At 50.1% G+C, this 12,500-nt stretch overlaps 1 protein-coding gene across 1 annotated transcript in view; it reads right to left on the bottom strand.

The window, feature by feature from the left end:
* Nucleotides 1–9,223: 9,223 nt before the first annotated feature.
* LOC147031497 (uncharacterized) overlaps nt 9,224–12,500 on the bottom strand; it is a 6,557-nt gene continuing 3,280 nt past the window's right edge. Inside the window, exon 2 of the mRNA XM_085864164.1 lies at nt 9,224–12,500. This exon is cut by the window's right edge and continues 704 nt beyond it. The gene's annotated coding sequence lies outside the window, so the exon portion shown is untranslated.

Genomic DNA, 12,500 nt, shown 5'->3' with positions numbered 1-12,500 from the left:
AAGTATGCTGTAACTGGAATTACTTTATGGTGTTAAATTAATTGTTCAAGGTGATATTTACTGAAAATATTGTGAATTCTCGATGCAAGGGGCTAAGGTTCCAATAAATTGTCGGAATGAGAAATAAACAAAAGAATAATAATGATACTGCACGTTGCAATTAAGCAAGACTAATTTTAAACATCTGAGGTGGAAGGACTGCTATAGATTTTACTAATATATATATATATATATATATATATATATATATATATATATATATATATATATATATATATATATATATATATATATATATATATATATATATATATATATATATATATATATATATATATATATTGTTACGGATTCGCGCCCGCCGGCGTGCTGACGGCCACGTAACTCGAATCGCGGCACGTCGCCCACCGGACGGACAATCCAGTCGTGACCCTCTCGGACTAACGCCGGGAACCAGTCACGGGTGGACCTTTCGGTCTCACCGCGATCGAGCCAATCAGCCCCCGCGTGGGATAGGGTTGCTCGCCAAATTCGACCTACCTAAGTACCCACACGGAGGGTAGATCGGGCGATCGCACCTCGCCGCAGGTCGACTTCGGACATGGGCCACTTAAGCGACCCGTTCCGTACTATCGGGATAACCGAGCGGTGTTATTCGTCGACCTCGACGGTTCGATTAATTATCGGGCGTATTCAGCCCACTACCAACCCTTTACGTGAAGCAAGATGAGGATTCAATGAAAGAATTGACGAAGCGAAGCGGGAAACAGTTCAACACAAAGCAAATTTATTCGTGGCACACGGGAAGCACACATATTCAATTCCACCAAAAGCACATAGAAAAGGAAAAGAAACACAATGCAATTTTACACAAAAAGCAAATGCGACAATGCAGATCTAATACCGATTACGCGAGCACACGGCAACACTTATACAATTTTACTTCACAGACGGCGCCGACAACACGTACCCAAAACCAAGAAAAAGAACACCCTCAAAGATGAGGCGGGCCTGAGGCCAAGACCGGGTCGGGCCTACCCGTCTGGTGAAGAGACGCGGAGCGGCGATGGTGCCTCAACTCCGCGGGCCTCGCGGACAGTGTCTGGTAGGGGGTGGGAAAGGGGCCCCCTTGGTCGCACTATCTCAGCGCGGGGGGAAACAGGAGGGGGTTGCTGATGCTCGGGGTATAGAGGATTTCCACTCTGCCTCGAGTCCCGCGACGAGCGTCTCCACCTCGGCCAGGTCGCGCCGTCGGCCTCCCTGGTGTGCAGCTCCCTGCACGACGCGAGCACCCCCTCGTCTGCCCTCGCCGCCTCTCCACAGCTCCGTCCCCTCCGCTCCGACTCCAACGCACACGACGACGACCAACTCCTTCTTGCTTCTTCTTCCCAACTCCACCGCCCGCGAAGTCTTAACTCCTTATCCACTTGACTGACGAACGCGGTCGCTTATATAAGCCCCGTGGCTTCGCTCTCTCATCTTTGACCCCCTCCCTTCGACCTTTCACCTCGCTCCCCATTGGCCCGAGAAAAAGTGGGCGTGAATGCTTTTTGATCCGTTTTTGAAGCAGAAAATCCGTGGTTTTGTACACGCTGTTCGGCGCGCGCCCTGCACGAGTCCAACACCGGTACCCACAAGCGGCGCAAGAACGGTGGCGATGCGACGGTTGCGAGGTGTGACGTGAAGGTCGTGGCGGTTGTGGTTGGTGGTTGATGTTGTGACTGGTGGTGGTAACACTAGCGGTTGGTCCAAAATAAAGATAGTAAAAGAAAAACGGCTATCCTGAAGAGTCGCAGCACGCATAAATGACATGTATTCCCACTAGACAACGGGTTTAGGCCTAACTACACACATACTTACCGAGCGAGATATCTCACCTAAGGGACCTGAATGGTGGTTTGCGAATTTGGTAACCACAACACTACCCCCTCCCCTTTTTACAGACTCGTCCCGAGTCGTCAAATTTTCGTGTGCCATCATGTGTAGTTTTCCCCTAGTACATTTTACCTACGGATCCCTGAGTGCGACATTCATGGTATTCGTGTCCCCAAAATAAATAACCTGAGGGCTGCGTAACTACCTAAACAAACTCACTCACACGGACGACTTAAATAAAATTGCCGGCGCTAGACAGACATGCCGGGGGCGCACTCATATGTAAAGTACATCTTACCCTTAACTTACAAATTTTACACTAAACCATGGCCCAGGATCACTGAACTCTGCAAAAGAAAACAGTTAGCAGGGAGCCAGGCTGCCCGCATGCAGTCTCTGGCTCAAAACAATGCAGGTGACAGGGAACGTGGCTGGCTGCTCACACGCAGTCCAAGGCCTTCCCTTTTTGAACTGAACGCAGTGAACCACAACGGTGCATGGGCTGCACAACGCAGTCTCCGTGCCAGCTCAAGTGGCACACGCAATGAACACAACGAATGGATGGACGCAAACACGGTGCATGGGCTGCACCAACGCAGTCTCCGTGCCAGCTCAAGTGGCACACGCAATGAACACTACAAATGGATGGGTGAATGGATGGACGCAAACACGGTGCACGGGCCGCCACTGCAGGCCCGTGTTGTAGCTGCCAACAGGGCAGTTCTCGCAGCTTGCAAACTGTTGCCTGGCGGATCCTGGCGCACATGGAAATGAACAGGGGGGGGGGGGGCAGAGCAAAAATTGAACGGGGCTGGTGAACATGGGCAGTGGGCATGGCATGGCAAAGGCAGCAGGCAAACACAGCCCGCAGAAGAAGGCCGCTGCAGGCAAACACAGCCGGCAGATGAAGTGGGCCAGCACAGACCTTGCAGCAAAACAACAGCTGCCGATGAAGTTGGCAGGCACAGGCCTTGAAGAAAAACAGCCAGCCGGCTGAAGTGGCCGGCACAGGCCTTGAAGCAAAACACGGCCAGCCGATGAAGTGGCCGGCACAGGCCTTGCAGCAACACAACAGCTGCCGATGAAGTTGGCCAGCTTTTGCCGTCAGTGGAAGTTGGTGGAGGGAGTGCGGTGGTGCTGGCCACTTGGAAGGCGGGCTCGGACCTACCTACCTGTCTCCCTCCCAACCTATCGCCTTTGCCTGTCACTGTACATACCCACCCCCTTAATTTGTGAAAACCCAATTTAGCCCCCACTTATTTTTATTTTTATTTTTATGTTTACTTCCCCTCTATAAATCGTCCCCTCACCCCCTTTATCGTCTTTGTTCGGCTAACCTATCCTGTCACCTAGCCTACTCCCAACCCCTACGTTCCCTTCCCGGAGGGGAACAAGGGAGAGCTCGCGTCCTGTGTCGAGGCCCAATTCAAGCCTCAGAATGGCCTCCCCAGAGTTCGGCGATCTATAACCAAAGTGGGTCCAGCGGCCCACAACGAGAGCGAGGGGATGGATGGTGCGGAGGGGTACACTTCCTAATCTACCCTAACCATTTAACTGTTAAACTACCCCGGGGCTTTCAACAAGCGCCTCTCTCTTAAACTATTGGTTCTAACAACCCAGATTCCCGTCGCCTGTGTTGGTGTCCTCACAATTTCGGGCCTCACCCCCCAATTTTCTCTCCGTGCCCTCACACGGTCTCCTGGCTGGGACACGTGGCTCCCTTAGGCAGGCACGACCCTCTGCCGAATCTCCCGCTATGGCACCCCCGGGCACTACACTGCCTCCGAGCCTACCAGCTCCCTAACACCGGGGAGTGCCCCCCATGGCACCTCCCCTGAAACGCACACGTGGCAGGCTGGCTTCCCAGGCCCCTTTCCGAGGGTCACCCTTGCCCACAACACTGCCCACGCGGCTAATGGCGCCCCGGGCCCCCGCACCAAGCAGGCGCACCCGTGCCCACTACTCTATCCCGGCCCCCCATGGGCCCTTGGCCTACCACCGCCGACTAGCCTGGTGCCCGGGGTACCCACTCAGCGATACTCACCTTTCGCAGCCACGCTCCCAAGCCCGTCAACAGGGCTCCTGCACCCCTCCAAATGGGTTTCGAGCCTACACTCCCACCAACAACAAAACGACCTCCATTTTTCAATTTGACTAACCCAGCTAACTCACTTTACTCTGACCCCGGGGTCCCTTGGGCGGGAGTCACTCCTCCCCCCAATCACTCATCGCACCATGCATTCCCCATTCGCTCCATTCACACAGACCCGCTGGCCTCACTCACTCACCAAGCACATGCTTCCACTTCACTCACCAACTCTTCAACACACACACCACTGAACTCTGCCATCCTTCTAACTACATCCCCTAACTAACTCGTGCTCCCACGTCGTCCCTTAAACTATAGCACGTTCCTTTTAACACTACGTAGCTAAGCTACGTCCCCTCTACACATTCACAAGTCTGTCTCTGTCTCCTAATCTCTTTAATCAATTTCCCCACCTAAATCTCGCTACAATCCCTCTAACTAATCCATTCCACAGACTCCATGAGGACTTACCCCTGCCCCATGAAGTCGGTCTAACTAAGCTAACCCTTCCCCCTAACTAGTTTCCATCCTGTGCCCCTGGGGTCAAGGTGTCTTCCACCCCTTGCCCAGGAATCCTGTGCACCCGAAAGTGAGGCTTACTGTTTTTTTTTTTTTTCATGCGCAGCACCTGCGCGGCAACTCAGAGCTCGCGCACTTTGCACCTGCCCGTGACGTCATGCAGCTGCACGTGTACCTCGTCCCTCCTTGGACGGTACCATCCGGCCGGGATACCCCTCCTGCCGGATTCCAACCACACGTGCAGCCATGACGTCACCGTGCGCATAAAAAAAAAACAAGCCCCACGTCTCGAGGGGTTCCCCACGCGAACACACGTGCTTTGCCCGTTGGAGCTTAACACACACGATCGCGTGGAGAACCCGTCTGGTCCAAATCCATTTTCCTGCCTAAACTTTGTCCGTCCGCGGGATCGGCAAATCCACCGCGTGCGTTTCCGGACCGGGACTTCACTCCCGCAAGCGAGCACGTGGCGGTCTCGTGCGTTGCACAGCACGGACCTCGTGCTCACTGCTGGGTGAACCCGGCACGGTCCCCGAAATAGCTACAGCCGCTACTCGGCTTTCTTTCCTGTCATGTCGCCGTCGTCGCCATTCGACACACGCACTCCCGCGTGTTACGACGCACACACTCCACACCATCAAACTCACCCCGGGAGACGCGGCTGCATGTTCACACATGCCAACCGACATCTCCCTCACATACCGCTCTCTCACACACACAGTCTCCCTTGCATACGGCCGTTCACTCACGCATGCTACCTCTTTCGCACACGTGGCTCCACGCACTCGCGCGGGGGCACTCACCCGCGGTGCCTCACTCACACACACGGCGACACTCACACACGGTGCCTCACTCACACACGCGGGGGCACTCACCCGCGGTGCCTCATCCACACACGGCGTGCTGGGAAGCACGCACTCCGGCACCATCGCCACCACACCACTCACACACGGGGTCGCTTCCACACACGGGGACGCACTCACACCTTGCACCACACACACAGGGACAACCACACTGGGGATTTGTGTCCCCACAAGGGTCTCCGGGGCCTCTACACCCCCCAAGCTCTCCGTGCACCCGTCCACAGCACTCGTCCCCTCAACCTCGCAAAACACGACCGAACTCACCTGGTCGTGACTCGCCTCAAGGGGGCATACTCCCTCCCCTCGTTCCTGGAGGAGGCCATCCAGGTGCTCGCACTGGGTCTCTGCACGCTCCGCGAGCTCAACCCCATTGTCCTCCACTACCTGTGTGTGTGCGCGTCACTTACCCCGTCTTCATCGTGTTGTCTCTCTATACATTTATGTTTCTGTCGTCGTCACCTCGTGTCTCGTCTCACACGTTTTGGTCTCCCCATTTAATTTTTCCCTTTTGGTCACCGTCGATTCTTCTGTCACGACCCTCGCCCAACACGCCCCCCAAATTATTTTTTTACCCGCCTCCACCGCGGGCCTGTCAGCCGTTGCACCCCCTTCCAGCTCGTTCGCTCCCACACGTGGAGTCGCCATTCCTATCTCTCTGGTCACGGCCTTCATGCCCACCTGCAGGCATCGGCCCATGTTCTGCGTCTCACCCCGCAGCTTTTTCATTTCTTCCCTCATTTGCTGTGTATTCGCATCCATCGTCATTTTCACTTCATTTGTATTTGTATCCATCTTTTCGTTCATTTGTTGTGTATTCGCATCCATCTTTTGTGTATTCGCATCCATCTTTTCGTTCATGCCTTTCATTTCGTTTGTATTTGCATCCATCCTTGCTGTCATTGCCGCCAGCATGGCGCATAGCTGGGCCGTGTCGGATGCACTCAGCTGAGCCGTTTCGGCAAGGGTTGGGGAAGGGTTTTGGTGGAGAGGGGGGGGAGGTGTCGTACACCGCGGCCGCTGCCGCACCTATTTCGGGCTCTGGGTTCAGTTGGACGAGTTCATGTTCCTGCACGGGCATTCCATCCTGGGCCATGGATCCTACACATTCTACATCCATTTCTAATACCCCCGGCTCCCGCTCACCTTGAGACGCCATCTTGCTTCTCTTAAAGGGTTAATTTCGCTCGCTCGTAATTTGGAGGGAATCGGGGGTCGCTTCTCTCACCCCTGGACCGATTCCCGTGAATTTAGCTGGAGACAGGAGAGCCCGTTTTCCTGTTCTCCGATACCAGTGCCGCGAGGAGGGCGATTGATTTGTATCCCACTCCTGACACCAGTGTTACGGATTTCGCGCCCGCCGGCGTGCTGACGGCCACGTAACTCGAATCGCGGCACGTCGCCCACCGGACGGACAATCCAGTCGTGACCCTCTCGGACTAACGCCGGGAACCAGTCACGGGTGGACCTTTCGGTCTCACCGCGATCGAGCCAATCAGCCCCCGCGTGGGATAGGGTTGCTCGCCAAATTCGACCTACCTAAGTACCCACACGGAGGGTAGACCGGGCGATCGCACCTCGCCGCAGGTCGACTTCGGACACGGGCCACTTAAGCGACCCGTTCCGTACTATCGGGATAACCGAGCGGTGTTATTCGGCGACCTCGACGGTTCGATTAATTATCGGGCGTATTCAGCCCACTACCAACCCTTTACGTGAAGCAAGATGAGGATTCAATGAAAGAATTGACGAAGCGAAGCGGGAAACAGTTCAACACAAAGCACATTTATTCGCGGCACACGGGAAGCACACATATTCAATTCCACCAAAAGCACATAGAAAAGGAAAAGAAACACAATGCAATTTTACACAAAAAGCAAATGCGACAATGCAGATCTAATACCGATTACGCGAGCACACGGCAACACTTATACAATTTTACTTCACAGACGGCGCCGACAACACATACCCAAAACCAAGAAAAAGAACACCCTCAAAGATGAGGCGGGCCTGAGGCCGAGACCGGGTCGGGCCTACCCGTCTGGTGATGAGACGCGGAGCGGCGATGGTGCCTCAACTCCGCGGGCCTCGTGGACAGTGTCTGGTAGGGGGTGGGAAGGGGGCCCCCTTGGTCGCACTATCTCAGCGCGGGGGGAAACAGGAGGGGGTTGCTGATGCTCGGGGTATAGAGGATTTCCACTCTGCCTCGAGTCCCGCGACGAGCGTCTCCACCTCGGCCAGGTCGCGCCGTCGGCCTCCCTGGTGTGCAGCTCCCTGCACGACGCGAGCACCCCCTCGTCTGCCCTCGCCGCCTCTCCACAGCTCCGTCCCTCCGCTCCGACTCCAACGCACACGACGACGACCAACTCCTTCTTGCTTCTTCTTCCCAACTCCACCGCCCGCGAAGTCTTAACTCCTTATCCACTTGACTGACGAACGCGGTCGCTTATATAAGCCCCTTGGCTTCGCTCTCTCATCTTTGACCCCCTCCCTTCGACCTTTCACCTCGCTCCCCATTGGCCCGAGAAAAAGTGGGCGTGAATGCTTTTTGATCCGTTTTTGAAGCAGAAAATCCGTGGTTTTGTACACGCTGTTCGGCGCGCGCCCTGCACGAGTCCAACACCGGTACCCACAAGCGGCGCAAGAACGGTGGCGATGCGACGGTTGCGAGGTGTGACGTGAAGGTCGTGGCGGTTGATGTTGTGACTGGTGGTGGTAACAATGGCGGTTGGTCCAAAATAAAGATAGTAAAAGAAAAACGGCTATCCTGAAGAGTCGCAGCACGCATAAATGACATGTATTCCCACTAGACAACGGGTTTGGGCCTAACTACACAAATACTTACCGAGATATCTCACCTAAGGGACCTGAATGGTGGTTTGCAAATTTGGTAACCACAACAATATATATATATATATATATATATATATATATATATATATATATATATATATATATATATATATATATATATATATATATATATATATATATATATATATATATATATATATGTAGTGGCATGTGCCTGTAATCCGGCTCCTCGGAGGCTTGGGTTGGAGGATCGCTTGATGACGGGCACTCTGCGCTTGGCCGTGCAATGAGAGCGTGTAGGGCAGCCTGGAATCGTGGCGAAACCCAATCCTTATCCCTGTGTCGTAACAGACGACCAGGGTTGCGTCAAGAAGGGCATCCGGCGTAAAACCTGTGCCAAATCAGTATGCGGATCATAACGGATGATCCGCTGTGGCGACCCCGAAAGGGAGCAGCCGAAAGATGAAGAAAAAAAAAAATGACCGTTTTTACAGCCATTTTTCCCTGCTGTGCAGGGGTTTTGCTTTTTCTTGAGGCAATGTTTTATGGCCGGATGCCCTTCCTGACGCCAACCCTGGTCGCCTCTTACGACACACAGGGAGATGGTACACCTATTCTAACCGGGGCATACACCGGGACCAGTACACTGGTACTCATTTCACCGACCTCGGAAGGATGACAGGCTGAGTCAACCCCCTGGTGTTAATTCAGCAGCCAACGGGGCTTGAACTCAGGACCCTGGGATCCCAAGCCACCACTCTAACCACTAAGCCAACACCAGGCTCAGCTGAAAGAAGAACAACAATATATATATATATATATATGTATATATATATATATATATATATATATATATATATATATATATATATATATATATATATATATATATATATATATATATATATATATATATATATATATATATATATATATATATATATATATATATATATATATATATATATATATATATATATATATATATATATATATATATATATATATATATATATATATATATATATATATATATATATATATATATATATATATATATGTCTTATTGAAAGTTTTATTTTAAAGTGCCAGGATAGCTAAGACTCGAGGCATTGCACTCACTTTTGAGTTGTCTGGCTTGGGTTCACATCTCGACTGTGTGAATGTTCGATGTCTGTGCCATCCTTTGGAACGACATTAAGCCGGAGAACCAGTCTGCTAGCATTGGTCATTGGCGAACGTTAAATATCTCTTGGTGACTTTTGTGAAGAGTGGGCGAGTTATCGGCGGCACCTTGAACAAATCTCAATTTCCCGTCTAAACTGTCTTGCCAACCCGCATGTGCCAAACGTGGAAGGGACACCAACTCCCTGCCAGCATGAGTTGAGGGAGGGCTTTGTCCTGCAGTCGACTGAAAACTGGCTGTTATTGATGTAACTTCTGTACGATGTAAATATAGCATTTTAAAACTATACTAGCAGGTACTGGTGGAAATTCCATGCAATGTAAAATGTGACATCAGCAGTATTATGCAAAGAACATTCAAATTTCATGTGAATATAGCAAGCTGCTTGATAACAGAATGCACCCCAGATCCTCGGGGACTTGTTGCTCAGATGTGGGATACTCAACTGAAGGTAATTGGGGTGGGAATTACGTAATTTGTTCAGGATGCCGCTGATAGTTTGCCTACTCTTCGCAAAAGATACTGTGGGATCTTTAACATCTATCAACACTTCCGTGTGTGTGTGTGTGTGCGTGTGTGCGTGCGTGCGTGCCTGTGTGCGTGCGTGCGTGCGCGCGTGTGTTGTTGATTGGTATCTACATATGGGGTTTCAGAATGTTGAATGGAGTCCTCCCAGGGTGGGCTCAAGTATCCACCTTCATCTCGGTAATGGGGTCACGATTCATGGACCAAGCTGTGAAGGTTTCTGTTCTCAAAGTTTTGTGTCAAAGGTTCTCTTCAGGATCATCGTTGAGCCCTGGACATCTTCCATCTGCAGTTCGTTTGTAATAATATTCCCAGGGCTGATTTTTAGCTCACCTGTAAAGTCGTTCCAGGGAGCTTTTGGGATGGCACGTCATACGTCCACAAATACTTGCAACTTTTTCTTAGAAACTACACATGCGATTTCAATGAAATTTGACCACAACCTTCATCACCCATGATGGCATTTTTTAAAACCCTGGGTCTGAAGGGGTCTACAAAAGCAGTTTATGGGGTGGGGGGTGGGGTTTCCTCCCCAAAGAGGTATTTGCTTTCTTCTCAGAAACTACACGCAATTCCGATGAAACTTTACCACCATCTTCACCACCCGTGATGTACCAAAGTTTGTTCATGGCATTAAAAAAAAAATCCATGGGTATTTACTTTATTCTATGTTAGATATTTTCTGGGTCATCCATGCCTACTCGTGGTTGCCTGGTTATCTTATCCAGCCACGACCAGGTATTTCCCCTATGTTTAATGTCTCTGTGAGGTTTTTTGTCATCATACCTGTAGGTCCAACTATCACTGGAACAACTTTGGCATTCTTCAGCTTCCTGGATCTTCTCACTTCATTCTTGAGGTCTTAGTATTTGGTCATTTTCTTGATTTCTGCATCGTTTAGTCCAAAATCACTGGTATTAACACCTCAATCAGCAATGCCTTCTTCTCTTTTTTTAATACCTAAGTATGATATCTGGTGGCAAAGCTTTTTTTGATGTTCATGCCCGATGTGATCATGAGGTCGTACGTGAGCGGAAGGTACTTCCATGTTTTCAGTGATTACTTTTGGTACATGTTCCCACAAATTTTCTGGAACTGGGACATCAAAGTTTTTATCCCCCGCCGCGTGGTGGAAGGGGGATATTGTTGTCACCCAGGTCGTCCGGCTGTCCATCCGTCCGTCCGTCCGTCAACATTTATAGCTGTGAGTGCGATAACTCATAAACTGTTCGCCATATCGATTTGAAATTTGAGTCACACATGTACCACCTGAAAAGGAAGAACCCTATTGAATTTGGGCGTGGCCGGATCCAAGATGGCCGACTGGGGTGGCCATCTTGAAAAAAATGTTTTTTGTAATAAATGGAAAACCGCTTATGTGATTTCAATTATTTTGGTGACTACGTTCCTCACCCCTGTAGTCCAGTAGAATTACACTATAACCTGAAACAAATTGCAATAGTTTTTTTATTGCTGGATCTTGTTCAGGGGGTCACTCTGAATGTCCCAATATAAAATAGGACAAAATAGGACCATCGGAAGTGCCCTAATTTGCATAAATTCAAAATGGCTGCCATTGAGCACTTGGGGGGCTGATATCTCCGAAACGGTGCATTTTAGACCCAATAAATGTATTATTAGCAGATAGGAAAGTGACCCCAAGGAATCCAAATATGTAGTCAAAATTTGTATATGACGTCAAATATGTCAAATGACGTCATTGATGATGTCATTGATATAATTTATGTTAAATTAATGTTTTCCTCAATGTTTTTGTCGGAAGTACATGTATGACGTTCTTTGGAAATATCCTAGTCTGAAATGTGTTCCATGAGCTATGCCTTGTACATTAACAAATTCAATTTCAAATGTATACCTCCACAGAGTCTGTCCTATACATGCCCTGGCTTATTCACATGATGAGGTTTTACTTAGTCTGAATCAATATCGGTGGCAACATCCCCCTTATTAGTGCATGATGTCCTTTTGCATCCCGTGCATGATGGTGAACACTCGAAGCCATTTTCCGACAGCTGCAACTTAGGGTGTCACAATCACCCTTGCATTGGCACCGGATTATTTTCAACAGATATTCCGGTGCAGGAAGCAAGTCCATCTTGCTTGGCTGCATTCGACCATCTGACAAATGCCACCCCCAATCCGTTGGATTCAGTTATTCTTGTCTCATCCAAACCTGGGCTTGATAATAAACCCTCTGTGAGTGATATCTTGCTGCGTTGGATGTTGGAGGTAGCGTCTGTACTTGGACACTGCGAGCACTGGTAGCCACCTTTTCTGAGAACTTCCTGGCTCTCAGGTCATCCAGGCTTTCTTCCATCTTTCCACCACATAGAAAGACAAGAGCGCTCTCTCCTGCTTTATCTACATCCTCTACCCCCAACCCTTCTTGAGCCAACTTTAGAATTTGCGACTTAAACTCATGATGATTTTGGGATTTCTTCACGGGCGCTCCTTTCCCTATCCCAAATATCCTGGATGTTGTGTCGCATCCAGCAATGGCATGGATCACTGGCAAGAGACTACACAATTCTTTCCCCAACTGCTTCTTGAGGCAAACAATGTCCTAGACTCTCCTCTTCACCTCCTTCTCCCCACACTTGCGTTCTGACCT

Source organism: Eptatretus burgeri, chromosome 2, assembly GCF_056783735.1.
Source record: "Eptatretus burgeri isolate ZD-2024b chromosome 2, Ebu_testis_v1, whole genome shotgun sequence".
NCBI classification, from domain to species: domain Eukaryota; kingdom Metazoa; phylum Chordata; class Myxini; order Myxiniformes; family Myxinidae; genus Eptatretus; species Eptatretus burgeri.
The sequence above is the reverse complement of the archived record's forward strand: the minus strand, read 5'-3'. Positions and strand labels throughout refer to the sequence as shown.